This window comes from Scyliorhinus canicula, chromosome 14 (genome assembly GCF_902713615.1).
Source record: "Scyliorhinus canicula chromosome 14, sScyCan1.1, whole genome shotgun sequence".
In the NCBI taxonomy this organism is placed as follows: domain Eukaryota; kingdom Metazoa; phylum Chordata; class Chondrichthyes; order Carcharhiniformes; family Scyliorhinidae; genus Scyliorhinus; species Scyliorhinus canicula.
Window position 1 is genome coordinate 17,346,354 of NC_052159.1, and position 26,530 is coordinate 17,372,883.

Here is a 26,530-nt window from a genome sequence, read left to right on the forward strand (position 1 = left end):
TTCCTGGTGCCGCTCCGTGGACTGAGTCCGCCATGTCACACGGGGCAGTCGCCGCCGTGCACATGCGCGGACTCACGACCGGAAGTGCAGGGCCACATATCCGCAGCCAGAGCTGGGAGAAGCACTCCGGGGCTCTCCTAGAACTCTGCAAATTGGAGAATCACTCTGAACTTTCTTAAGGAAAGTTCAGAGTGAAACGCTCGCGTTTTGAAGCTGGCATGGGGACATAGCCCTATTATTGGAGAATCCTTCCTCTAGTGTCCTAGGATCAATCCCACTTCCCGGAAACACATGCCAAGTGTGCAGCCGAAAACGTGGCTCGGGGATCAGAGTCATCAGCAACACAAGAACCCACAGAACACATGACCAGTTACATGGAGTTCCTTAGTTGGACAATCATACTTGTTAGTGAGTGATCGCAAAGAAGACGGCCTATTGTCAGAGGGTGACTGGAACAATCCTTGGAGGTCGCCTCCTGGTGGTAGCCCAAGGCACCAGGTGGACGCAGTGAACTTGCGCAGCTGCCTGGCCTCAGATGCTGCCACATCCCCCTGTCAGAGGGGCTTCCCGTCCACAGTGCTGGCAGGCTGCTAATCCAACTTTTTCCTTCAGTTGAAAAATTCTGGAGATCGGAGGTGGGATTCTCCGATCCCCGACGGTGGAGAATCCCCGATGATGCTAAAATCGGGGGCGGCGGCTCTTTTGCGATGCTCCGGCCCCTGGAAAGCGGAGTGCACGCAGAGTACGGCACATGCCTTATCCATGCCTCCGTACGTTGGCTGAGGCCTGCCCCACGATGCTTCGCCCCTGACCGGCTGAGTTCCCGACAGAGTGGGACATGTATGATCTCACCCGGCAAGAACTCAGCGTGGCGGCTGCGGACTCAGACCAGCGCCCACCACAGTCAGGGGAGGGGCGTTCCGCGGGCAGGGGTGGGCATATTCGGGCTGGGGGCACTGTGGTGGGGCTGTCCGGGGCGCGCAAGCCGGCCGAAGGGGGGGGGACTACTTTGCGGGCCGGGCCGCGCCATGAAGCACAGTGCGGCCACTGCAGGTCGGCACCGTGCATATGCACGGCCACGAATTGGCCAACTCTCCGGGGCTTATCGGCAGCTAGAGCCGGATGCTCTGCACTGCCTCCCTGCTAGTCCCGAGCAAAACAGGGAATCGGTGGCTGTTTTGTGCCCGTTTTCCTGCCGTAACCGTTCGCACACCGGCATGGGGACATAGTCTCCAAATCGGAGAGTCCAGCCCAGGATTTCTCTCATTTAATTGACACGTCAGCCTGGTGTTGCGAGTGTGCTCGAGGGTGTCCTGGAGCTCAGCTCTAGCCATTAATTGGCAAATTTGTAGAAAATCACAGCCCAGTGACCAGTCAATGCCAAATCCTGAGGTCTGTTTGAACCTGAGATCGGACTCCTGACGCCTGTGGAGAAAATCTTACCCATTGTCTCTGGGCTGGCAAACTGCCCTTTTCTCCACATCCAATTTGTCTTTAAGACTAATACACAGAAGTGTTGAAAGAACTTTATTTTAGGGCACTGTTATCTAACCGTAGGCTCTGCCCTAGCTGCTCACACGAGTGCGTTGCGGATTGCTGGAAAGTTGACAACCCGGTGCCCAGGGAGCACGGCACTGCCAGAGGGGAAGTCTATGGGGTTGTGTGTGGATTGGCACTGAGGGAGGGGTAGAGGAATCTGTATCTCTCGGCCGTTGGCAGCAAAGCCCAGCAGTGGAAACATCTGCAGAGGAGAGGGGGGGGGGGGGGGGAGGGGAAGTTACTGACACACAGAAAGAGGATCCAAGCCCAGTTACTCACCGCTTCACCAAGTTCAATCCTGAACACTAGACAGTGACGCAAAACGTCTCTGAAGTGTTGCAATGTTGAGCTGGGTAAGGGCGTGGAGAGGGCGGGTCTCACTGTGGGGAGGGTGGGTCACCAACAGATCCTCAACTTCTCCCTGCAATCTCGCTTTAAGAGTGGAGAAAAACCGGGGTGTTTTTTTGTTGTTGTTGTTGGTTATTAATCAGTGTTGACGTGTCCAATGATGTGCATTTAGACCGCTGCAGGACACATCATGTCCTGCACACAGGATGTTCTCCGCATCGCCCCATCAATAGCCACCATCATCATTCCTGTATTGCGCTGCTCGCCACATTCAACTCAGTTGACAGTGACAGGACACAGCCACCCTCCTGGGTACTGCCTGCTGCCCCTGGCTTCTCCTACACTGTTCCGCTAAACCCGCGGAACCCAACATCAGTGCCACGTGGATGCGAAGACATTAACAAGTGTCCAGATAGACCAGGCAGACAGATGCCTCTGAGACTCCAGGTGGGAGCTTCACAGTTCACCACCGGCTCACGCTGAGCTCCCCTTTCTCCGTTCGTTCACCGTCAGCAGGCTGGAAAACAAAAAAAAACGTCACAGGAACCTGAAGAGGAGTGGATTTGAAACTCACAAGCGGTAAGTCGTTTTATCTCATCACAGGACAATCCTTGTCCTGAAAAATTCTTTCAGTCCCTCATTCTTGTGCCCTGATTGTGAGAACTCACTTATAAGAATTATAATTGTCACAAGTAGACTTACATTAACACTGCAATGGAGTTGTTGTGATCTGACCGTTGTGTTGTCAACTAAGTGTGTGTACACTTGCGAATACCTTTGTGTGTGTGTTGTGTCTGTGTATATCTTTCTGTCAGTGTGCAAATATGTGTGAATTTTGTACCTGTGTGTAAATATCTGTGCAAACATGTGTACATGTATGTGCGCTCTTTGTATGTATATGTATGTGTATATCTATGTGTGGTGTGTATATGTCTGTATACCTGTGTGTGCTGTGTGGTGTGTATGTGGGTGTGTGTAGTATGTGAGTGTAAGTGTTTATATGTGTGTGTTGTGTGTATATGTGTGTATATTGTGCGACTGTGTGCAAATTTAGAGGTGCTTATTAAAATCAGGATTAATTGAAACTGATACTTAAAAAAAATAAATTTAGAGCACTCAATTTTTTTTTTCGAATTAAGGGACAATTTAGTGTGGCCAATCCACCTACCCTGCACATCTTTGGGTTGTGGGGGTGAGACCCACGGAGACACGGGGAGAATATGCAAACCCCACATGGACAGTGACCCGGGGCCTGGATTCGAACCCGGGTCCTCGGCGCCATGAGGCAGCAGTGCTAACCAATGGGCCACCGTGTCACCCTGAAACTGACACTGAACCGCAGACCCCAGATTCTACCTCACCCCTTTTTGTCTGACTAATTGCTTTCATGTTTATGCAAAGGAACATTATCCGCAGGAAATCCTTGTGATTCACCTTTGTGAATCTTTTTTTGCGGGAGCTGCTAACTTAATAGGGCTGTGAGGTTATTAACAACGGATTACTACGGCAAGAATCAGTTCATCAATTTGAATTTGTGCCTGCTTTGCTCTTAAGTCCCAGAGGCATTTTATTGGGTGGATTCTAATGAATGGGAAGTCGTACAATTCCAAAGCCAAACTAAAATAATAAAGAGTACTGGAAAAAGCAGATAAGAGAGAGAGGAATGGTTTGAGGTTTTGTTAGAGGTGTATTCCTCGGTGAGAACCTTTGCATTGTATTTACATCAGTTCTTACTTTCAGTTCCCGTTTTCAGCATTCTGACCTAGAGTGACGCCCAGGAAGGTTAGTGTACTTATTTCACCATTGCAGATGTTGGGTTATATTGCCACTGAATTAAAGAGACGAGATAGCTTCTCCTCGGCTTGTCTTGGCTGCTTACACCAACCTGCTTTGTGGATAGTTGTGTTACGGCGCCCTGGGTTAGTGTGCGGTCAATTCCAGCCCCTCTTAACCCAGAGTCGCAACACAATTGATTTAACCAATAGTTCTTAGAAAAACACCCCGAGTATTTGGCCCTTGGCTTCCCAATAATGACAGTCACCAGGTTTGTAAATTTAAACCAAATTACTTTTTATTTATAACAAAACCTATACTGAAATCTGCAGTAAATACAACTGGCCAACTATTATCTAATTCCTAATCCTCCACTTTAACTTGACACACGCACTAAGACAGACAGACACAGAGGGGAGGAGATGGGTGAAAATCATTCAGAAAAATAAATAAAGTCTTTGCTTCACATGGTTGACTTTAAGTAGACCTTCTTTCAAAGTAAGCTTTCAGACCCAGGTCTCTGTTTGCAGCCTGTAATGGCTTCACAGTAGATTAATTCAGGTCTTGGTCGGTTCAGGAATACATCAACTCAGTGCCTTTCTGAGGAGAGGAGGAGGGAGCAGGTCCTTGGGCCTGGACCCAGCCATTCAAGCACTGTGGCTACAAGAGCAGGTCAGAGGCTGGGAACTCTGAAGTGAGTAACTCATATCCTGACTCCCCAAACGGCTGTCCACTATCTGCAAGTCATAAGTCAAATGGACTGGGTGTATGTGGACATCAATCACCAAAGGTGGCAAGACAGGTTGAGAAAGCATTTGGAACCAGATGAGCCATAATCTTACTAAGTGGCACAGAAGATTCAGGGGCTGAATGTCCCGTTTCTGCTCCTTGTTTGTATAGGCTCTGTCAACATGGAAGAAGAAAATGAAAGCAAAGAATTTAGCTTAAACTTGTATCAATAATTTTCTTAGGTAATTTGGACGTTCTGAATTCTCCTTCCGTGTACCCAAAACGGCGCCGGAATGTGGCGACTAGGGGCTTTTCACTGTAACTTTATTGCAGTGTTAATGTAAGCCTATTTGTCACAATAAACATTATTATTAGCTGGAGTATTTGCAATTCTGGGCATCGCACTTTCAGACAAATGTGAAGGCTTTAGAGAGAATACAGAAAAAATCCATGGGAATGATTCCTGAGAGGGGCACTTCAGTTGTGTTGAAAGATTGGTGAAGTTGAGACTGTTCTTCTTGGAGAAGAGAATATTGAGAAGCGATTTGAGAAGGTTACTTCTCATGAATGGGTCTGTACAGAGCAGAAAGAGAGAAACTGTCACCAGTGGTGGAAGGATCGAGGAGCAGACGGCAGAGTTCAGGCAATTGGCAATGTAAATAACGGTGACAGAAGGAAAGGCTGTATCACACAGCGATAAATGTGCTGACTGAGAGTGTGGTGGATGCAATTTCAGTTGACGCGCTCACGGAGAAATTGGAATATCATCTGAAAGGAAAGAATGTGCAGGGCGATGGGGAGGAGGTAGAAGAATGGTACGAGGTGAATTCCTCCTTCAGAAGGTCAGCACAGACACATTGTGCTGAATGGCCCCCCCTGTTCTGTAACTATTCTGTAGTACAGATGGAACACTCTCCAATTGCCTTTGACACCATCCAGGACAAAGCAGCTTGATTGGCAAACGCACCACCACCCTTAAATATCCAGTCCCTCCAACAACGGTGCATGTTGGCAGCCGTGTGTATCCATCTGCAACATGCACAGCAGCAACTCACCAAGGCTCCTTTGGCAGCACCTTCCAAACCTCCCTAACAGCACTGTGGGTGTACCTGCAGCACATGGACTGCAGTGGTTCAAGAAGGCGGCTCAGCACCACCCCCTCAAGGGCAGTTAGGGATGGGCACTAAATGCTGGCCCACATCCCATGACCGAATTTAAAAAAAAGTTCCGATTGCATTTATTGGTGACTGTCTTATATTTACAGCCGCTAATTTTTGTTCCCCCCCAAATATGGAAATACTTTCTCCTCATCGTAGAGATGTAGGGGATGATTTTCCACTCGCGTCGCTCCCAGCGCACATCCCACAATTCCATAAATGGGTTTCGAGCGGGCGCTGAACGGAAGGTGATGCTCCTGGCCCGCAAAATCTGACGCTACCCGGTTCATGCTCTCACTGGGCGTTATCCAGAATAACATATTTTAAAAAAATTAATGTGGCCAATCCACCTACCCTGCACATCATTGGGTTGTGGGGCTGAGACCCACACAGAGCGGGGAGAAAGTGCAAACTGCTCACGGACAGTGACCCGGGCTGGGATCGAACCAGGGACCTCAGCGTCGTGAGGCAGCAGTGCTAAGCACTGCACAACGTGCTGCCCCCAGATTAATATATTTAAATTAGTATCTAAATGCGCTCAGACCGTTTGAAGCCAGAGACTCCTGGCACCCGGGATTCTCCCCCTTCCCCCACTCCCGCCAGCATAGCTGACGCCGGCAGCATTCGCTACTGGCTTCCATTGTTGGAGGCCAAACGTGATAACAATGCCGGGGTCCCGGAGGACATTGATGCTTTTGGGTGGGCAGAGACATGGCAAGGAAGTGCCCCAGAATTGCCCTGGAACCCTGACAAGGCCAGGTTGGTGCTGCCAGTGTGCCAGGTTGGCACTACCATGGTGCCAAGTTGGCACTGTCGGGGTGCGAAGGTGCACTTCCAAAGGACAAATCATGAAAGGGGGCTGGTGTGTAATGCCAAGCGACGCCAACAGCCTGGATTCAATTCCTGTACCGGTGAAGAATATCCATAAAGGCCTCGCCTTCTCAACCCTGCTCCTCGCCTGAGGTATAGTGACCCTCAGGTTAAATTACCAACAGTCAGCTCTCTCTCAAAATGGAAGAGGAGCCTACGGTCCTCAGTAACTGTGGCGACTTTCATCCATTTCCCCCATAATTTTGTACATTTCAGTCGGGTCCGCCATCAACCTTCCCTGCTTGAAGGAAACAACCCCAGCCTAACCAGCCTCTCTTCACAGCTGAAACTCTGTTAATGCTCTTTCAAAAACATCTTTCAAGTGACCCTCAAAGCCTCAGATTCCTCGAAAAAGGAGCACCAGAATGTTTGTTTTTTCTAATAATTATAATCTCTCAATCCTTAAGGATATCTTTTGAATCTTCTCCAATTCATCTTTATTCTTCCTAAAATATGGAGACCAGAATGGTGTTCAGTTCTCCAATTGTGGTCTAACAAAGTTTCCTTACAAGTTCAACATGGCTTCCCTGCTTTTCAATTCCCTCCCACCCATCCCTCCCAAAATGAACATTCCGCACACAATCTAGAACGGCAGGAGAATCATACAAACTTGAAACATTAACTCTGTTTCTCTTTGCGCCGATGCTGCAGTTTTCAAGCATTTTGTGCTTCATTCCATCAGTCAATCCCACTGTGTTTAAATCCCTTACCAGCGCCTCAGGCCTTACTCTTCTCCATCTTCAGGTCATCCCATCTTCGATACTCATCTCACCGCGTTTCCCGTTTCCCTCCGTAATAGATGACCAGACCATTTAAATTTCTTTCCAGATACTTTCTTTGACAATCCCACAATCTTCACCACCCACCTGATGTTCCGGTTCCCAATGTTGTCCTTTCTCATCACTCCGCACATCCATCTCTGCATCTGCATCTTATTGGTATCCAGCCACTGTTCCTCTCTCCTTAATGTTGCCCAGGTTTCTGCACTGCACAATAAGGCTGGAGCTCAAATCCTAACATTTGAGTTGGGTTTAAAGTAAAATCTTGAAATATAAAGCAGAATACATCTCAGAATAAGGGGTTTGCGATTTGAAAAAAAGTGGAAAAAAAATGGAAATCGCTTATTGACACGAGTGGGCTTCAATGAAGTTACTGCGAAAAGCCCCTAATCGCCACATTCCGGCGTGGAGTCCGGGGAGGCTGGTACGGGAATCGAACCGTGCTGCTGGCCTGCTTGGTCTGCTTTAAAAGCCAGCAATTTAGCCCAGTGAGCTAAACCAGCCCCTAGCATTAGCATTTAGCATTGCGATGAAGAGAAATTTCTTCACTCAGAGGGTTGCAGATCTTTGCAATTCTGTACCGCAGAGGGCTGTGGATGTGCCGTTGTTGAATAAATTCAAGATGGGGATTGATTGATTTTTGTGAAGGGGATAGTGTGGGACCTGCAGTTGAAGTAAATGGTCAGTCACGATCTTGCTACAGGTGGACCAGGCTTGAGGGACCAAACGGCCATCTCAATATTAGTAAAGAAATGATGTCGGGGATGGAAGACCGATAAATCCCCATTGCCCTGATAATCGACATCCCAGAATACTTAACGAAGTGGCTCTGGAAATAGTGGATGCATTGGTGGTCATCTTACAGGCTTCTGTGGACTCTGGAGCATAGATCCTGCAGATTGGAGGGTAGCTAATGTCACTCCAATGTTCAAAAAGAGAGGTAGAGAGAAAACAGGGAACCATAGATCAGGAAGCCTAACATCGGTACTGGGGAAAATCCTTGAAACCATTATCACGGACTTCATTGTGGAGAATTTAGAAAACAGTGGCATGATCAGACAGTGTCAGCATGGATTTATAATGGGGAAATCATGCTTGACAAATGTATTGGAATTCTTTGAAGGTGGAGCCAGTCGATGTGATATATTTGGAAAGCGTTTGACAAAGCCCCGCATAAGAGATTATCATGCAAGATTAAAGTGCATGGGATTGGGGGAAGTGTATTGAGATGGATGGAAAACTGGTTGGCAGAAGGGAAACAAAGAGTAGGAATTAACGGGTCCTTTTCAAATTGGCAGGCAGTAACTAGTGGGGTGCCACAGGGATCGGTGCTGGGACCCCAGCTATTCACAATATATATTAATGATTTGGATGAGGGAACAAAATGTAATATCTCAAAGTTTGCAGAGGATTCGAAGTTGGGTGGGAGGGTCAACTGTGACGAGGATGCAGAGATCCTTCAGCACGATCTGGACATGTTGGGCGAGTGGGCAAATCAATGGCAGATGCAGTATAATTTGGATAATTATTCACTTTGGGAGCAAAAACAGGAAGGCAGATTACTACCTGAATGGCTGTAAATTGGAAGATGGGAGTGTGCAGCGGATGCTGAAGGTAAGCATGCAGCTGCAGCAGGCAGCAAAGAAGGAAAATGGTATGTTGGTTTTCATTGCGAGAGGTTTCAAGAACAGGAGCAGGGATGTGTGGCTGCAATTATACAGGGCCTTGGTGAGGCCACACCTAGAATATTGTGTGCAGTTTTGATCTCCTTTTCTGAGGAAGGTGGTTCTTGCTCTCAGTGGTGTGCAGTGAAGGTTTACCAGGCTGATTCTGGGGATGGTGGGATTCATCTATGAGGAGAGATGAGATTGACTAGGTTAGGATTGTTTTCGCTGGAGTTCAGATGAATGAGGGGATCTCATAGAGACTTCTAAAATTCTAACAGGACTGGAGAGGGTGGATGCAGGGAGGATGTTCCCGATGGGTGTGTCCAGAACCAGGGGTTACAGTCTGAGGATTCGAGGTAGACCATTTAGGACAGAGATGAGGAGAGATTTCTTCACCCAGAGAGTGATGAGTTTATGCAACTCATTACTGCAGGAAGTAATTGAGGTTAAGACAGTGAATGCATTCAAGAGGCGGCTAGATATGGCACTTAAGGCAAATGGGACCAAGGGTAATAGGTAGAAAGTAGGATTAGGCTATTGAGTTGGGTGATAAGCCATGATTGTGACGAATGGTGGAGCAGGCTCGAATGGCCGCATGGCCTCCTCCTGCTCCTATCTTCTATGTTTCTCTGTTTCTCATTCTCCGAATGCTCGAAACAGCTTATATTGGCTATAGGTGACGATGAAGCTGTCGATTGTCTTGAAAACCCAACAGATTGGCGAATGCCCTTTGATGAAAGAAAAACCTGTGACTTCAGCCGACCGTCACTGTGGCTGACTCTTAAACGTCTTCTGAGGTCGCCTCACATGCCTTTCAGTTGTATCAAACTATGATTCAATTTTAATTCCCATGTCACTTGATTTCCTTCAAACGGAGGGAGTTAAAATAGGCTCTTTAATATATTGTAGATGTTACATTAACAACATGAATTTCTGGCAACATTTAAAAATAGTTCTTCTTGTGTCGGTACAGGATTACGAATGGCGTAATGCATGCCCGCGTTGCCACTCAGCTGCCATCGGCAGCAGATACAATAGTCTGAGAACACGCATGAACAGATTCAAAAACAGCTTCTTCCCCGCTGTTACCAGACTCCTAAACGACCCACTTATGGACTGACCTGATTAATACTACACTCCTGTATGCTTCACCCGATGCCGGTGTCTATGTCTTTACATTGTGGGCCTTGTGTTGCCCTTTTATGTATTTTCTTTTTATTTTCTTTTATTTTCATGTACTAAATGATCTGTTTGAGCTGCTCGTAGAAAAATACTTTTCACTGTACCTCGGTACACGTGACAAAAGAACCTTAGTTAGGCTACACTTGGAGTATAGTGTTCAATTCTGGTCGCCGCACTACCAGAAGGATGTGGAGGCTTTAGAGAGGGTACAGAAGAGATTTACCAGGATGTTGCCTGATACGGAGGGCATTAGCTATGAGGAGCGGTTGAATTAACTCAATTTGTTCTCACTGGAACGATGGAGGTTGAGGGGCGACTTGATAGAGGTCTACAAAATTATGAGGGGCATAGACAGAGTGGATAGTCAGAGGCTTTTTCTCAATTACTAGGGGGCATAGGTTTAAGGTGCGAGGGGCAAGGTTTAGAGGAGATGTGCGAGGCAAGTTTTTTACACAGAGGGTAGTGGGTGCCTGGAACTCGCTGCCAGAGGAGGTGGTGGAAGCAGGGATGATTGTGACATTTAAGGGGCATCTTGACAAATACATGAATAGGATGGGAATAGAGGGATACGGACCCAGGAAGTGTAGAAGATTTCAGTTTAGACAGGCAGCATGGTCGGCACAGGCTTGGAGGGCCGAAGGGCCTGTTCCTGTGCTGTACTTTTCTTTGTTCTTTGTTCTTTAATAAACAAATCCAAATCCAAACTTTTAACAGCAATACCACAATCTGTTTGTTACCTTCTGGTTTTATTTACAATCAATACATGTTATTATCCTGAGCTGCACATAATCCGCTCATTTTAATCAATCTCTGAAAAACCCATTGGGTTCTTGGGGTTGGGTGATAATGACTTTATTGCGATAATGTGAGATGGATGGCGGTGAGTTGGCAGCCCATTTTCCAACCTCCTATTCCTGTCAGAGTCAATCGGATAGAAAAATTCTGATCGAGGTAAAATGGGCTCCTGACCCGCTGTCGCTTTACACTACCGTACCTAATTGTGATCTACCTCGCTGTCGAAATGTTCTGAATCCTTTTCTTTAATGTGTCAATCAAACGCCTGAAACCTTAGAGCTAAATTGCAGTCACAAAATAGCTCTGAAACTCTAAAAACCGGTGTAGCACTCAACAAATTGCAATGTATTTTTTCCCACATAACTCACAGCCCGAGTCCATCTCTGATACACAGTTGTATTTCGAAATACCACAGATGTCTGTGCTGCATTTTGAAATTGCTTTGAAGTGACACTAGTAACAGCCAAAAACAGCAAAGTACTGTGGACCTGAAAGAAAAAGAGAAAATGCTGGAAATACTCAGCTGGTGTGCCAGCCTCTGAGCAGAGAGATGCTGAATTTTTTTTTCAATTTTAGAGTACCCAATTCATTTTCTTTTCCAATTAAGGGGCAATTTAGCGTGGCGAATCCACCTAGCCTGCATGTCTTTTTGGGTTGTGGGGGAAAAACCCACCCAAACACGGGGAGAATGTGCAAACTCCACACGGACAGTGACCCAGAGCCGGGATCGAACCTGGGACCTCGGTGCCGTGAGGCAGCAATACTAGCCACTGCGCCCACCGTGCTGCCCAGAGAGATGCTGAATTAATGGATAGGATTTCCCTCTGGACTTGGGAATCCCGAAATTGGGACCAAATGGGAAGCCTGAGTTCGCACTTGCTGCGAGCCAAACCGATGAAGCTAATTTCTCATACGCAGCCAACGAATTGTCCACCTCCACGCACAGCATTCAGTTAAGGATGGTCGGCAGGCTCCCTACGCTGCTGGTCCAATCCCAGGGCTTGTGATGTCAAGTCTTGGCAGCCCTGTCGGAAGGGTCAGAGCGAGGGGCACTGCTGAGGCAGCTAGGGGAACGCGAGGGCACCTCTGAACAGAAGCACTCTTGGAAGGGTCAAAATAAATAATATTTTTGGTGGGGTCAATCAGGAAGGCCTACTCTAATATCGGTAAATCCCTGCCCATGGCAGCGCCCGGACCCCGAGTGAGGCCTTTGCTGCCCGTGATCTCCATTTTTAGGGGGATGGAACTTGCTGCCACAGGGAGGCCACCTCTATTCAGGTTGGTGCCTCCTCATACATCAGGGGTGGGTGGGGCAGGGCGGTGGGTTCACTGCCCACTTCCTTCCAGCCAGCATCCAATCCACATGCCAGTCCCCCACCGGAAAACTTCCCCGGTGGCGGCAGTGTATCAAGAAGCCACGTCAATGGGCGTAATGGTGGCGCAGTGGTTAGCACTGTTGCCTCATGACGCTGAGGACCCTGGTTCGATCCTGGCCTTGGGTCACAGCTCGTGTTGAGTTTGTGCATTCTCCCCGATCTGCGAGGAGCCTTTCCTGCAAGGCTCGCCAGCAGGAATTGATTCTAGGTGCATCTTGAGTCCTTATAATACAATTTTACTTATATGTTGTTATTAACCCTTACTTTCCTTTTTCATTTCCCATCCCTAACTATTTTTAGAAGGTGGTGGTGAGCCGCCGTCTAGTGCTGTCAAGAAGTTAGTAAACTCTTAAGTGAGTCGCATATCGTTTTGCAAAAGTAGTAGCGGGAATGAGGGACTTCAGCTATGTAGAGACTGAGGTAACTGGGATTATTCTTCTCGAAGCCGAGAAAAATAAAGGGGGGGGGTTTAGTGGAGGCGTTCAAAGCTATGGTGAATTTTGACTGAGTGGATAGAAGGAAACAGTGCGGCCAGCTTCAGTAAACAGACAACATTGAACTAAAATCATCAACAAAGGGCCAGAAGGAAGATGAGGAGAATGGGCGGGATTCTCCGACCCCCCCGCCGGTCGGAGAATCGCCAGGGGCCAGCGTCAATCCCGCCCCCGCCGTGTCCCGAATTCTCCAGGACCGGAGATTCGGCGGGGTCGGGAATCGCTCCGCGCCGGTCGGCGTGCGCCCCCCCCGCGATTCTCCGGCCCGCGATAGGCCGAAGTCCGCCACTGTCATGCCTCTCCCGCCAACGTGGATCAAACCACCTACCTTACCGGCGGGAGCAGGTGGCGCGGGAGGGCTCCGGGTTCCTGGGGGGGGGGGGGGGGCGCGGGGCGATCTGGCCCCGGGGGGTGCCCCCACGGTGGCCTGGCCCGCTATCGGGTCCACCGATAGGCGGGCAGGCCTGTGCCGTGGGGGCACTCTTTTCCTTCCGCCTTCACCATTGCGGAGGCAGAAGTGACCCACTCCCATGGGCATGCGCGGGGATGACGTCAGCAGCCGCTGATGCTCCAGCGCATGCGCGGACTTCCACTGGCCGGCGTAGTCCTTTCGGCCCTGGCTGGCATAGCGCCAAAGGCCTTCCACGCCAGCCGGCAGAGCGCCAACCACTCTTGCGCGGGCCTAGCCCCTCAATGTTAGGGCTTGGCCCCTAAAGGTGCGGAGACTTCCTGTCGGGTAGGGGAGAATCCCGGGCCAATATTTTGAGGAAGTGAAATCACTCTGCCACTGCCTGAAAGAGCAGCGGAAGCAAATTCGATTGTAACTTTTGAAAGGTAATTTGCTAACCACTTGTGAAGGAAGGATTTTCAGGGCTATGCCGGCTAATTGCGGGATTTGCAACGCTTGGAACGCATCGCGAGATTTTACAAAGCTTCACAAGACGTCGCAATCTGGATTCCGCCCTACCAATGCACGATCCAGTACTTTGTAATGTCTGTAGTACCTTGCTTCATCTCAAAGCAGTCTGCGGCCAATCACGCATAAATAAACACTGTGAGTAGGTGTGTATGGAGCAGGAAAGGGTGCAGGAGATCCAACACCCAGAGGAAATGGCTGATAACACTTGTGCCTTATCAAACCAAAATCTAAAACTGATTTCAATGTTTTTTTTTTCTCAGCAATTCTTGATTTTTCTTTCGTGCATTTTTTAATCCTTTCTTGGGAGCATCTCTAAAGATGCAGGTTGTCAGATTTGGCAAGTGCATGTAATTAAGGCCACACACAACGACGTCCTTTTTGGTCGTTGAGAGCACCTGTGCACAGTGTGCTAGAATGTCTGTAATTCCGTTCAGAGTGTTTGATAAGTATGAAAGGGGACCTTCACTTTCTGTAATTTACAGCTTAAGTTGCCCACAAAAGCAAATTAGCGGTCAGAACTTTCCAGCCGTTCACACCGTTGGGATCTTCCAGTCTTGCCCACGGTACACCCGTGCCGGTGGTTTCCCGTCGGTGAGGGGAGCATTCAACAAGAAACTCCCTTTACTATGGCAGCACCAGGAGATCCCACCGCCTGCCAATGGCTAGTCGCCTTCGCTGCTGCAAAACACATGGAAAGTCCCGCCCAGAGTTTATTCAATAGTGTTTTCTTAGTTATTTGTTACAGTAAAAGTTTTAAAATGTGAAATCTTGCCATGTCAGCTCTTCAGCTAGTAACTGCAAGTTTGAATCTCATCATTGATCTCTCAGGAGATTGTGACTCTCTGGTCGTTGAACAACTTCAGGAGAGGTGACCCCATGGTGTTTTGGCTTCTCCTTGCCGATCATAGAATCCCTGCAGTTCAGAAGGAGGCCATTCAGCCCATCAGGTCTGCACTGACCCTCTGAAAGAGCACCCTACAGAGGCCCACTCCCTACCCGACCCATGTAACCCCATAACCTGCACATATTTGGACACTATGGGGCAATTTATCATGGCCAATCCACGTAACCCGCACATCTGCGGGAGGAAACAGGAGTACCGGGAGGAAACCCACGCAGACACGGGGAGAACATGAAATCTCCACACAGTCACCCAAGGTTGGAATCAAACCTGGGTCCCTGTCGCTGTGAGGCAGCAGTGCTACCCACTGCAATCCATAGCACTGGAGCCCATTGTGCAGCAGATAACTCAATATAGGCTTCAGATCACCTCTGTTGTTTCCGAATCTTTATCATGCAGACCTCCAGGCGGGACCTGATGTTGTCGACTCCAGTTGGACATGAAAGTTCCACTGACACCTTGCCCACTCGACTGGCCCTTTCTGCCATCTTCAACAGATTTTTGATATAACTTATCAACAGAGCTGGTTAAAAATGTAATGTTTTTTGAATACCCCAGTGATTTTTCTCTCAGCTCATTCACAGCAGTGCCCAGGTAACCACTCGCCCATTCCTGGGACGTAGATACCAGCCGGGAGGGTTGGCAAAACACTTTGGTCGTGTGCGTATTCTTATTGTATCTTTTTTAAAACCTGACATTATAAATTAATCTAATCCTGAACGAGTGAATCATATTGTCGTTCAGTTCCAATGTAGTCGGGCCTGTTGCATCTTCTGTTATACGATATATATTCAGAAAACATAGCACAGTGATTAGCACTGTTGCTTCACAGCGCCAGGGTCCCAGGTTTGATTCCCGGCTTGGGTGACTGTCTGAGCAGAGTCTGCACATTCTCCCCGTGTCTGCGTGGGTTTCCTCCGAGTGCTCCGGTTTCCTCCCACAATCCAAAGATGTTAGGTTAGGTGTGTTGGCCACGCTAAATTGTCGCGTAGTGTCCAAAAGTTAGGTGGGGTTGCTGGGTTATGGGGATTGGGAGGTGCGGTAAGCTTAGGTAGGGTGCTCTTTCACGGGCCGGTATAGGCTCAATGGGCCGAATGGCCTCCTTCTGCACTGTAAATTCTGGGATTTTATGATTTGTAGTTCGCTTTCCCAACAATTTTCACCTCTCTCCTGATGACTGGATTAGATTGGATTGGATTGAATTGGTTTATTTTCATTTGTACCGAGGTACAGTGAAACATATTGTTCTACGTGCAGCTCAGACAGATCATTCCGTACGTGAAAAGCAAATACATGATAGGGCAAACATAAATACACAATTTAAATACATAGACACAGGCATCGGGTGAAGCATACAGGAGTGTATGCTACTCAGTAGAGAAGATGTGTGAAGAGATTAGATCAGTCCATAATTCCATTAGCCCATGAGAGAGTCATTTAGGATTCTGGTAACAGAGGGTAAGCTGTTTTTGAATCTGTTTGTGCGTGTTCTCAGACTTTTGTATCTCCTACCCGATGGAAGAAGTTGGAAGGGTCAGGAAGTCAGGTGGGAGGGGTCTTTGATTATGCTGCCCGCTTTCCCCCGGCAGCGGGAGGTGTAGACAGAGTCAATGGATGGGAGATGGGTTCGCGTGATGGACTGGGCGGTGCTCACCACTCTCTGTAGTTTCTTGCGGTCTTGGGCCGAGCAGTTGCCATACCAGGCTGTGATACAGCCAGATGGGATGCTTTCTATGGTGCATCTGTATACGTTGGCAAGAGTCAGTGATGATATTGATTCATGCCTTCCACTATGATACCGGCCTGCTAAGTTTTCTTTTGATTCATTTATGGGACATGGGTATCGCAGTCACTCCTCAAACCTATGTCAACTAGCGTTACGGATAAAACTCTCACATTATCGCACAACAATCTCCTTTATAGTACCTTATCAAGTTACCCCAAAAGTACCAAAACACCACTGTAAAGGGTATCAAAAGCTCTGTTTAACACAGCATCAAAGGTATCAAAGCTCATGGCTTGGACCTAAGTACCACCCATTGAGAGATGAGGTGATCAGACTCCCTCTTGGAGGATCCCGACATCCTCTATGGTCACCGACCCAGGGCAAAGCTTCTTACGATGGTTATTCCTGCAGGTTATCACTTCAGAACCCTCTGTCTCTCCTTTTCATGCAGATCTTGCTTATGCTTCCAGTCATGTACACACAGGACAGCACCAATCACTCATTGTCCTTGAGTCACGAATGCTCAAAGAGTCGTGACTCCCTCAGGTTTTGTAATTCTCTCAGGAGCTCGCCACACAGGGGTCTGTCTGCAATCACTGTCTGACCAAGGCATAGTAACAACCATTGTCCACTCAGTTCCTATGCACTCTTCCTGGCTGCACACCCCATTCTTTCACTGCAGAACCCCCCCCCCCTCCACACTGTTTATGCTGCTGATGCTGATAAAGAATTGCTAACCATCATGATTTGATCGTGTTTCTAACGAACGCCCATCAGGCCACCACTTATTGCCCATCCATGAATGAATCATGCATGAATGCGGGCAGTGAGGGGTTAATCCCAAGCTAAGCAGCAAACACTAGGACTAAAGGAGAACTCTCACCCAACAGAATGGCTCACATTGCTTCACAATTTAAATAAGTGTTTTTGAAATGTCATCACTTTGGGAGACACAGATGCCACGTTTCACAATGAGACAGTGACCAGATGATCTGTCTTGGGGGCTGGTTTAGCACAGGGCTAAATCGCTGGCTTTGAAAGCAGACCAAGGCAGGCCAGCAGCACAGTTCAATTCCCATATCAGCCTCCCCGAACAGGTGCCGGAATGTGGCGACTAGGGGCTTTTCGCAGTAACTTCATTTGAAGCCTACTTGTGACAATAAGCAATTTCAATTTCATTCATTTTCATTTCATTTCGTGATGTTGGTTGAGGGATAAATATTGGGCAGCCCAAATCTCCCTGCTCATCTTTGAAGAGTGCCAGAGCATCTTTCAGGTTTCCCTTAAAAGGCAATCTGGGTTAAAACTTCTGAAAGGGATCAAGTGCAGCCCTCCCTCTGTACCGCCTTGCAGCATCAGCACAGATTCTGTGCTCCGGCTTCATGAGATTGAACCCACAAACGTCCGAGGGTGCTGACAACTCCGAAAGAAAGCAACCTTCAGTCTTCGATGCACCTTCCTGTACTTAGCGTCTTGGGCTGATGGTAGAAATGTCAATTATTTAGGCTCACTAAACAGGAGCTGAGTGTCTAAAACTGGGCTGCCCCAGGGTGGAGTGAATTCCCGATTGACGTCAATAGTCTATTGTAATGATATCTTGCCCATAGACCTAATTGCTTCTCGCAACAGAATACAGATAGTAATCCTATGGTGTCATCCAGCTAATCGATTAACATCAAATATGTTTCAAACAAGCGAATCTTTCATACTATGAAATGGGATGCTAGAAATTTGTTCTTCCCAATTGAAGTAGTGAAATGTTCAGCATTTTTATTGTTCCTGTGCATTTCATTTCACAACACGGTGCCAGAGACAGCTGTGAATTTGATCCAGCTGTTTACTAGAAGCTCAGAAATGTCTGCAGACATTGAACAGTGAGGTTGGTTGGAATTCTCTTCGTTAACCCATTTTTGCAATCCTGGAAGAAATTTGGCACAGTCGAATGGACACTCCAGAGAACATCCTGGCCTGGTAGAGTGTTTGAAACACAGAAGGAGGCCATTTGGCCCTCTGGGTCTGTGCCAGCTCTCTGTTGAGCAATTTAATCATATCATTATGCCCCCTCCTCTGGTCAATAATAACCCCTGGGACGTTGACAGTGGGGATTCAGCAATGGTAATGCCATTGAATGCCAAGGAAAGATCGCATTTGTGTGGCGCGAATGTTACTTGTCCCTTTTTAGCCAAGCCTGATTGTCAAGATCTTGCTGCGGAAGTACATGGATTGCTTCAGTATCTGAACAGTCAGGAATGGTGCTGCACATTGTACAATCATCAGCGAACATCCCCACTTTCGACCCTATAATGGAAGAAAGGTCACTGATGAAGCAGCTGAGGATGGTTGGGCCCAGGGCAATACCCTGAGGAACTCCTCCAGCAATGTCCTGGGCTGAGGTGATTGACCTCCAACAACCACAACCATCTTCCTTTGTTCCAGGTATGACTCCAACCAGTGGAGAGTTTTCCCCCTGATTCCCATTGACTCAGTTTTGCTCGGGCTCCTTGATGCTATACTCGGTCAAATGCTGCCTTGATGTCAAGGGCAGTCAGTCTCACATCCCGTCTTGAGTTCAGCTCCTTTGCCAATGTTTGGACTAAGGCTGTAATCTGGTCAGGAGCTGAGTGACCCTGGTGGAACCCAAACCGAGGAAATGTAAGCAGGTTATTGCCGAGTAAATGCCGCGTGAAAACACTGTTGATGACCCCTTCCATCACTTTGCTGGCTGGCTGAGTTGGATTTGACCTACTTTCTGAGCACAGGGCATAACTGGGCAATTTTCCACATTGCCAGGTGGATGCCTATTCTGGCTGTCGGTCCCATGTGCTGACCCCTCTTGAAAATGAATGAAAATCGCTTATTGTCACAAGTAGGCTTCAAATGAAGTTACTGTGAAAAGCCCCTAGTCGCCACATTCCGGCACCTGTTTGGGGAGGCTGGTAAGGGAATTGAACCGTGCTGCTGGCCTGCCTTGGTCTGCTTTAAAAGCCAGCGATTTAGCCCTGTGCTAAACTTCTTTGTGTGAAGTTGCATTTTCTGACATCAGTACTCTATTGATATTTTATAGTTTTCTGGTCTTGTCCCACACTCGCAATTTGCTTTCAAGTAATATTGTGGATTTTTCTTTTCTGGATTATTAATTATCTTGCATATCTCTACACAACCACATCTGGAGTGTCATAGATAGATTACATAGAATTTACAGTGCAGAAGGAGGCCATTCGGCCCATCGAGTCTGCACCGGCTCTTGGAAAGAGCACCCTACCCAAGGTCAACACCTCCAACCTATCCCCATAACCCAGTAACCCCACCTAACACTAAGGGCAATTTTGGACACTAAGGGCAATTTATCATGGCCAATGCACCTAACCTGCACACCTTTGGACTGTGGGAGGAAACCAGAGCACCCGGAGGAAACCCACGCACACACGGGGAGGATGTGCAGACTCCACACAGACAGTGACCCAAGCCGGAATCGAACCTGGCACCCTGGAGCTGTGAAGCAATTATGCTATCCACAATGCTACCGTGCTGCCCAGGAGCACTGCCAGGGTGAAAGACTGGTAGAGCCAGGGCCCCACCCTGCCCAAAAGGCAAGCAGCTGGGGTCTCCAAATCCTTGCCATTCCATCTGGGGACAAGTACCAAACAACACTCACCCAAGGTCCCCGTGTCAACCTAGTCAGGCCGATAACTTCACACTTATTCCCTTACTCTAAACTCTAACAGGGAATGTGTGAAATCTATTCACACTTTTTACCTTACACTAAACTCTAACACAAGGAATGAGCCAAGTGAGCCTTCTTTGTGCCGTCTCCGGCATTCATTGACTGGGGGCACCACTAGAAATGGGCATCATGATGGCACTGTGGTTAGCACTGTTGCTTCACAGTGCCAGGGACCCGGGTTAAATTCCTGCCTCGGATGACTGTCTGTGTGGAGTTTGCACTTTCTCCCCGTGTCAAAGAACAAAGAACAATACAGCACAGGAACAGGCCCTTCGGCCCTCCAAGCCTGTACCGGTCATGATACCAAGCTTTGCAAAAGTCCTCATCACTTCCTTGTGCCGTATCCCTCGATACCCATCCTATCCATGTGTTAGCCAAGATGCCTTTTGAATGCCATTAATGTATCTGCTTCCACAGCCTCCCCTGGCAATGCGTTCCAGGCACTCACCAATCTCTGCATAAAAAACCTGCCTCGCACGTCTCCTCTAAACTTTGCCCCACGGACCTTAAACTTATGCCTCCTGGTGACTGACCCCGCCACCTTGGGAAAGAATGCCTGCCCATCCACTCTATCCATGCCCCTCATAATCTTGTAGACCTCTGTCAGGTCACCCCTCAACCTCCGTCTTTCGAATGAAAACAGATCGAGTCCATTCAGCCTCTCCACATAGCTAACACCCTGGTGTTTACCAGACCAGGCAACATCCGGGTAAACGTCCTCTGCACCCTCTCCAAAGCCTCCACATCATTCTAGTAGTGTGGCGACCAGAATTGCGCACAATATTCCAGGTGCGGCCTTATCAAGATTCTATACAACTATAGCATGACTTGCCAGTTTTTATACTCAAGGGCGAGTCTGCGAGGGTTTCCTTCGGGTGCTCTGGTTTCCTCCCACAGTCCAAAGATCTGCAGGTTAGATGGATTGGCCATGCTAAATTTACCCTTAGCGTCCAAATATGTGCAGGTTAGGTGAGGTTATGGGGCTACACCCATTACATTGGCTTTAAAAAAAATCAAGCAGGCAGTCAAGTAAACAGGAAGAACGTGTTTCAAAGACACATGAGCCAGTTTTGGGATTGGGCCGCAGCATAATTTTTCAAACTTGTACAAAAAGCATCAATTGTCTCATCCCAGACCATTAAGTTAAGGTTTAAGGGGACATTAGCAATTTATCATTGCATCTCAGTTACCCAAGATATATTATCCTCTCCCTCTGTGGTAAGGACAGTTCTCTTCATGTCGGAACAATGCGAGGTGTTTGTTGAGAATATACTGTTGGCGAAAGGGACAGTCAGTCTGGTCAACAAGCTTGTTGATGAATCCCCACCTGGGAAGTCGTTAGAGGCATGACCTTGGCACTAACCAAAAAAATGAAAATTCTGCGGCTTTGTCATGGATGGACAATACCACTGTTATTGCCGGCAAAGTAGTTTAAAAATCTACCCTGTTGTGTTAGGTGTGGAGGCCTGGGAGGTAAAAATGACTGAGGTCATCTTGTGCAGGTGGGGGTTGTTTCGATGGAAGGAATGGCAAGAACAGGCTAACCCAAGGTGCGTGGTTTATCATCCTTTGTGTAGGAGAGAGGTGGTTGGATATTGCTTTGATTGTTAATCTGTATGGTCACTTACTTGCCTGTGAAATAATATTGTTTGACAAATCATACTTTTTTTCTCCAAGTATATTTTCTCTGAAGGGTATTATTACCATGGAGGGAGTGCAAGGTTCACCAGATTTGTTCCCAGGATGGCAGCACGGTAGCACTGTGCTAACCAAGCACAGTGGGTAGCACAGTTGCTTCACAGCTCCAGGGTCCCAGGTTCGATTCCTGGCTTGGGTCACTGTCTGTGCAGAGTCTGCACGTTCTCCCCGTGTGTGCGTGGGTTTCCTCCGGGTGCTCCAGTTTCCTCCCACAGTCCAAAGATGTGCGGGTTAGGTGGGTTGTGCCATGCTAAATTGTCCTTAGTGTCCAAAAAGGTCAAGTGGGGTTACGGGGATAGTGTGAAGGTGTGGGCTTGGGTGAGGTGCTCTTTCCAAGGGCTGGTGCAGACCCAATGGGCCGAATGGCCTCCTTCAGCACTGTAAATTCTATGATTCTATGACTGTACAATGAAGAGAAATTGAGGAAACAGGCCCTGTATTCTCCAGAGTTTCGAAGCATGAGAGGTGATGTCTTTGGAACCGGCAAGGGACAGACAGGGTCGATGCAGGTCAGGGGCTTCCCCTGAAATAAAAACAGAAAATGCTGGATTACCTCAGCAGGTCTGGCAGCTTCTGTGGAGAGAAACAAAATTGTAGAAGGGTAATTTAGATTCAAAACGTTAACTCTGTTTCTTTCTCCACATATGCTGCCAGACCTTTTTTTTAATAAATAGTTTTATTAGCTTTTACAAATTTTTTTAAAACATAATTTACATTACACATATTTAACTGACATTTAACAATCCCTCCATCAATCCGAAAACAATTCATCAACTAACTGCCCCCTCCTTTTAGCTGCTGACTGAGGGTAATTCCTTAAAATGAGACATGAACAGTCGCCATCCCATGTGAAACCTCTCCTCATTCCCTCTGAAACTAAATTTAACCTTCTCCAAGCTCAGAAACTCCATGAAGTCTCCCAGCCATATTGAGGCACAGGGTTAAGAAACTGACCTCCGACCCAATAGGATCCGCCTCCTCGCCACCAGCGAGGCAAAGGCTTAGACCACCCCGCCCCTGTCTGGAGCACCGGCAAGTCCAACACCCCAAATATGACCCCTAGGGGATGGAGTTCTAGGTCTAACTGTAACACTGTCAAGATGACGCGAAAGAAGGTGCCCCAGAACGTCCTCAGTTTCAGGCACGACCAAAACATGGGCACATGATTCGCCGCCCCCAACTCCTGCATCTTTCACATTTGGCCTTCACCCTATCCAGCAATTCTGATCCTGCTTCCATAATTTTCCCATAAATAGTTGAGGTAACTCTCCCTTCTGTCCCCAACACCATCAGTGCCTCTTCCAGCAAAGATGGAGGGGGTAACAATGGGGACGTAGGGAAGGTCTTCCATGCGAAAGCCCATGGGCGCGATTCTCCGCAAATGCGGAGAGTCGTAAAGACTGCCGTGAAACTGGCCGTGTTTCACGGCAGCCTCCGCGCCCCCTCCCGGGACCCGATTCTCCTCCCCGGTCGGGGCTAGCAGTGGGGCCCCGTGAACCACGGCATCGCAGGCTTAGCGACCGTCGCTAAGCCCGCGCGCCAAGGGTCACGGCGGCTGACGCGCACGATGACATCAGCCGCGTATGCGCGGATTGGACGGCTCCAACCCGCGCATGCGCGGATGACGTCATCACGCATATGCGTCAAACCCGCGCGGGCTGTCATGCCCCTCAGCCCTGTGGATCCACAAAGAGTGCGCGGGTTTCGGACCCGCTGCCCGCGATCGGTGGGCACCGATCGTGGGCCCATGCCACCCTTGGCACGGCCGTGTTGCGGCCGTGCCAATCGGTGCCATGGTTGTCGGGAACGGAACTTTGCGGCCGTTTTCACAAACAGTGAGAGTAGGTGTGTTTGCGTTCGTGAAAATGGCCATAAAGGCCTGGGAACTCGGCCCATCGGATAGGGGAGAATCGCTGTTCGCCGTAAAAAAACGGCGAGCAGCGATTCGTGTCGTGGGGCGGCCGTGGGGGGGGGGGGGGGGGGGGGGAGAATAGCGGGAGGTCGGGAAAAATGTCGGGAAGGCCCTCCCGCTATTCTCCGACCCATCGTGGGGGGCAGAGAATCGCGCCCCATATCTGTGGAGATTTAAATCTCCCTCCTTGAGAGCTCGTATTTCTCCCTCAATTCTTCAAATGTCAGACCTGCTGCGTTTATCCAGCATTATCTGTTTTTAATTTCAGATTTTCAGCATCCACAGTCTTTTGCTTTTATGTGAGGTGTTTCCTCAGGTTTGAGAGTCCGGAGCCAGGGAATACAATTTCAAAATAAGGGAGAAATTTCTTCACTCGGAGAATTGTGAATCTTTGGAATTCTCTAATTAGAGGGTCGGTCATTGAATATATTTAGAACTTGACAGATTTCTAACTCCCAATGATGTGAAAGGATATGGGGATCGTGTGGGAAACAGGCATTGAAGTGGATGATCGGTAAAATGAAATGAAATGAAAATTGCTTATTGTCACAAGTAGGCTTCAAATGAAGTTACTGTGAAAAGCCCCTAGTCGCCACATTCTGGCACCTGTTTGGGGAGGCTGGTACGGGAATTGAACCGTGCTGCTGGCCTGCCTTGGTCTGCTTTAAAAACCAGCTCTTTAGTCCTGTGCTAAGCCAGCCCCAGTTATGATCATATTAAATGGTGGAGCAGGCTCGATGGGCTGAATGGCTGACATCTGCTCCTATGTTCCTAAGTCAGTCTTTCTCAGGCAAAGATTCGAGAGAGTGTAAGGCCAAATGCGAGATAACCATTTCAGATCTGAAAGGATTTCACAAAGTAGGTACGTGGGAGAAGGCTTGTATGGAGCATAAACACCAGCAGAGACGAGTTAGATCAAGTTGAACGGCCTGTTTCCATGGTGTATGTAATTCTATTAATAAACCCCTCGATTACACTATTGCCTGATGGGTAGGTCAGGTACCTTTCTGAGTGGAAGTTACCCACAACACGTACAGGAACAAACAACATTACCGTGCCCGAGGGAATAAGCCAAACCCTGCTTCAGCCTGTTTCCAACCAATTTCCAAGGTTTGTCCTAGTTTCCCACAGCTTAGAGTTTAACTAACAGCATTTGCCGACGACATCACGCTTGGAAAGTCCAGTTTCATTCTGACTTAGGACTTTCCGAATTCTCCCCGAAGAATGATATGCCCTCAAAGAAGTTGAGGAAGTGGGTTAGACATGATCTTTCCCTTCTGAATCTGCATTGCTGCTTTTTACTAAGTTATTAGTCTACAAAAACTCAGTGGTCGGGATTTTCCAGTCCTTCCTGATGGCAGTACCTTCCGGTCCCGTCGAAGGTGTCGCCCCCACGGCAGGTTCCCTGATGGCACTGACGGCGAGTCGGGCAAATGACCACTGACTTCGGCAGGACGGGAAGATCCCTCCGGCGGTCAGTGGTGATCCGTGGGGGAGGGGTTGGGGGGGCGGAAAATCCCACCCATGTTTATCCTGCTCATTTCCTTTTGCCATCAAGACAATAGGCATCAAATAAAATTCTCCAGGTTGAGCTACTCCACGACGTGGTAACAAAAGGATCTGTTTGTACTTTCCAAATATGGAAGGGAAATTTAATTTTCTCGTGTGTTCGATTGCGTCACTCAGTTCAATTCAGCAGACTAGAGAAATCTATCATTGATTCTTAAATAAGCTATTAGACTCTGATTTTATTTCAATTTTGCTCCATTGAATAGTCTAGGTGAATTAAGCCCGCAGGCTCACTGTGCAACACCAGCACAATTAAACAAGTTGGACAGCAGAAAAGGCCAAGTTAGATTTAATGACTAGGTCAAACCCAGTTCGGATTTTTAAAAGTTGTTGAATGGTGGAAGGAAGACAAGACTGAGGGAGGTATAGGGGTCTGCTGCGTTGAAAGGCAGGGGAAAGTCAGATTAGGAGATGGTGTAATGAGCCTTGTGATGGAACCATCAATTCACTAGACACGTGCTTTAAGATATGAACAGTGGTTTTAATCTACTTACAACAGAGCCAGCCTGTTCCGCGTTGAACTCTCGATGAACTGAACGACTGGCTCTGAGCATTGGTATTTATACAGCAGTCCGGGGGGAGGAGTCGTGGGCGGAGCCAAGGGTGGAGCCCTGTACAAACTCATAAGCATTCCCAACACTACTCCCCCTAGTGGTCGGGCAACGCAACTGCGCTTACAAATTCATGGTCTCATGTATATACAATAGTGTGAATTACGGAGTTACATTCACCACACCTTGTACTCAGCATTAGAGATACAGGGACTAAGCTTCCTCAGTCGATTCCTGTGTGATATTTCCCACCCCCCTTGGATTAAGGTTAGGAATGGACCTGTTCACTAGCAACCCCACAGTGTTCAGCTTCATTCACAACCCGTCCAATGACAAAGTAATTGGGCTCACTAACATTTGGTGTTAAAGGTGCACAGATCCATGCTTGTATGTAGTAGATTCTTTATAGACAGCAAATCAAAGTGCTAGACAATGCTTAAGCCTTGACCATCTCCCAATTTAAAAAAAATAATAGACAACAGTTTCTGATGACCCCTGTCAAAATCTTGTGGAGTCACCAAACTGGGCCAGCCACACCATCCTGGCTACCGCAGCAGAGTTCTCTGTGGACAGCTGTCATTTTTTGAACCCTGAAAATACCTTTACAAGGAGCACGTCAGGAGCATGATGACGCATTCACCATTCACGTGGATGTGTTGTAAAATCGCTCAGAACCAGCTTGGCATTGAAATGAAAATCGCTTATTGTCACGAGTAGGCTTCAATGAAGTTACTGTGAAAAGCCCCTAGTCGCCACATTCCGGCGCCTGTTCGGGGAGGCTGTTAGAGCAGGATACAGCAGGCCGCCTGTGCTGGCGCTGC

At 48.1% G+C, this 26,530-nt stretch overlaps 1 protein-coding gene across 2 annotated transcripts in view; it reads left to right on the forward strand.

The window, feature by feature from the left end:
- Positions 1–1,935: 1,935 nt before the first annotated feature.
- The window catches only part of LOC119977626 (P2Y purinoceptor 8-like), a 54,343-nt gene continuing 29,748 nt past the window's right edge, over positions 1,936–26,530 (forward strand). Inside the window, exons 1-2 of one of the 2 annotated variants that reach the window (XM_038818770.1) lie at positions 1,936–2,466; positions 3,628–3,669. The gene's annotated coding sequence lies outside the window, so the exon portion shown is untranslated. The remainder of the gene's footprint in view (positions 2,467–3,627; positions 3,670–26,530) is intronic. The other variant, XM_038818769.1, reaches the window with a different exon arrangement.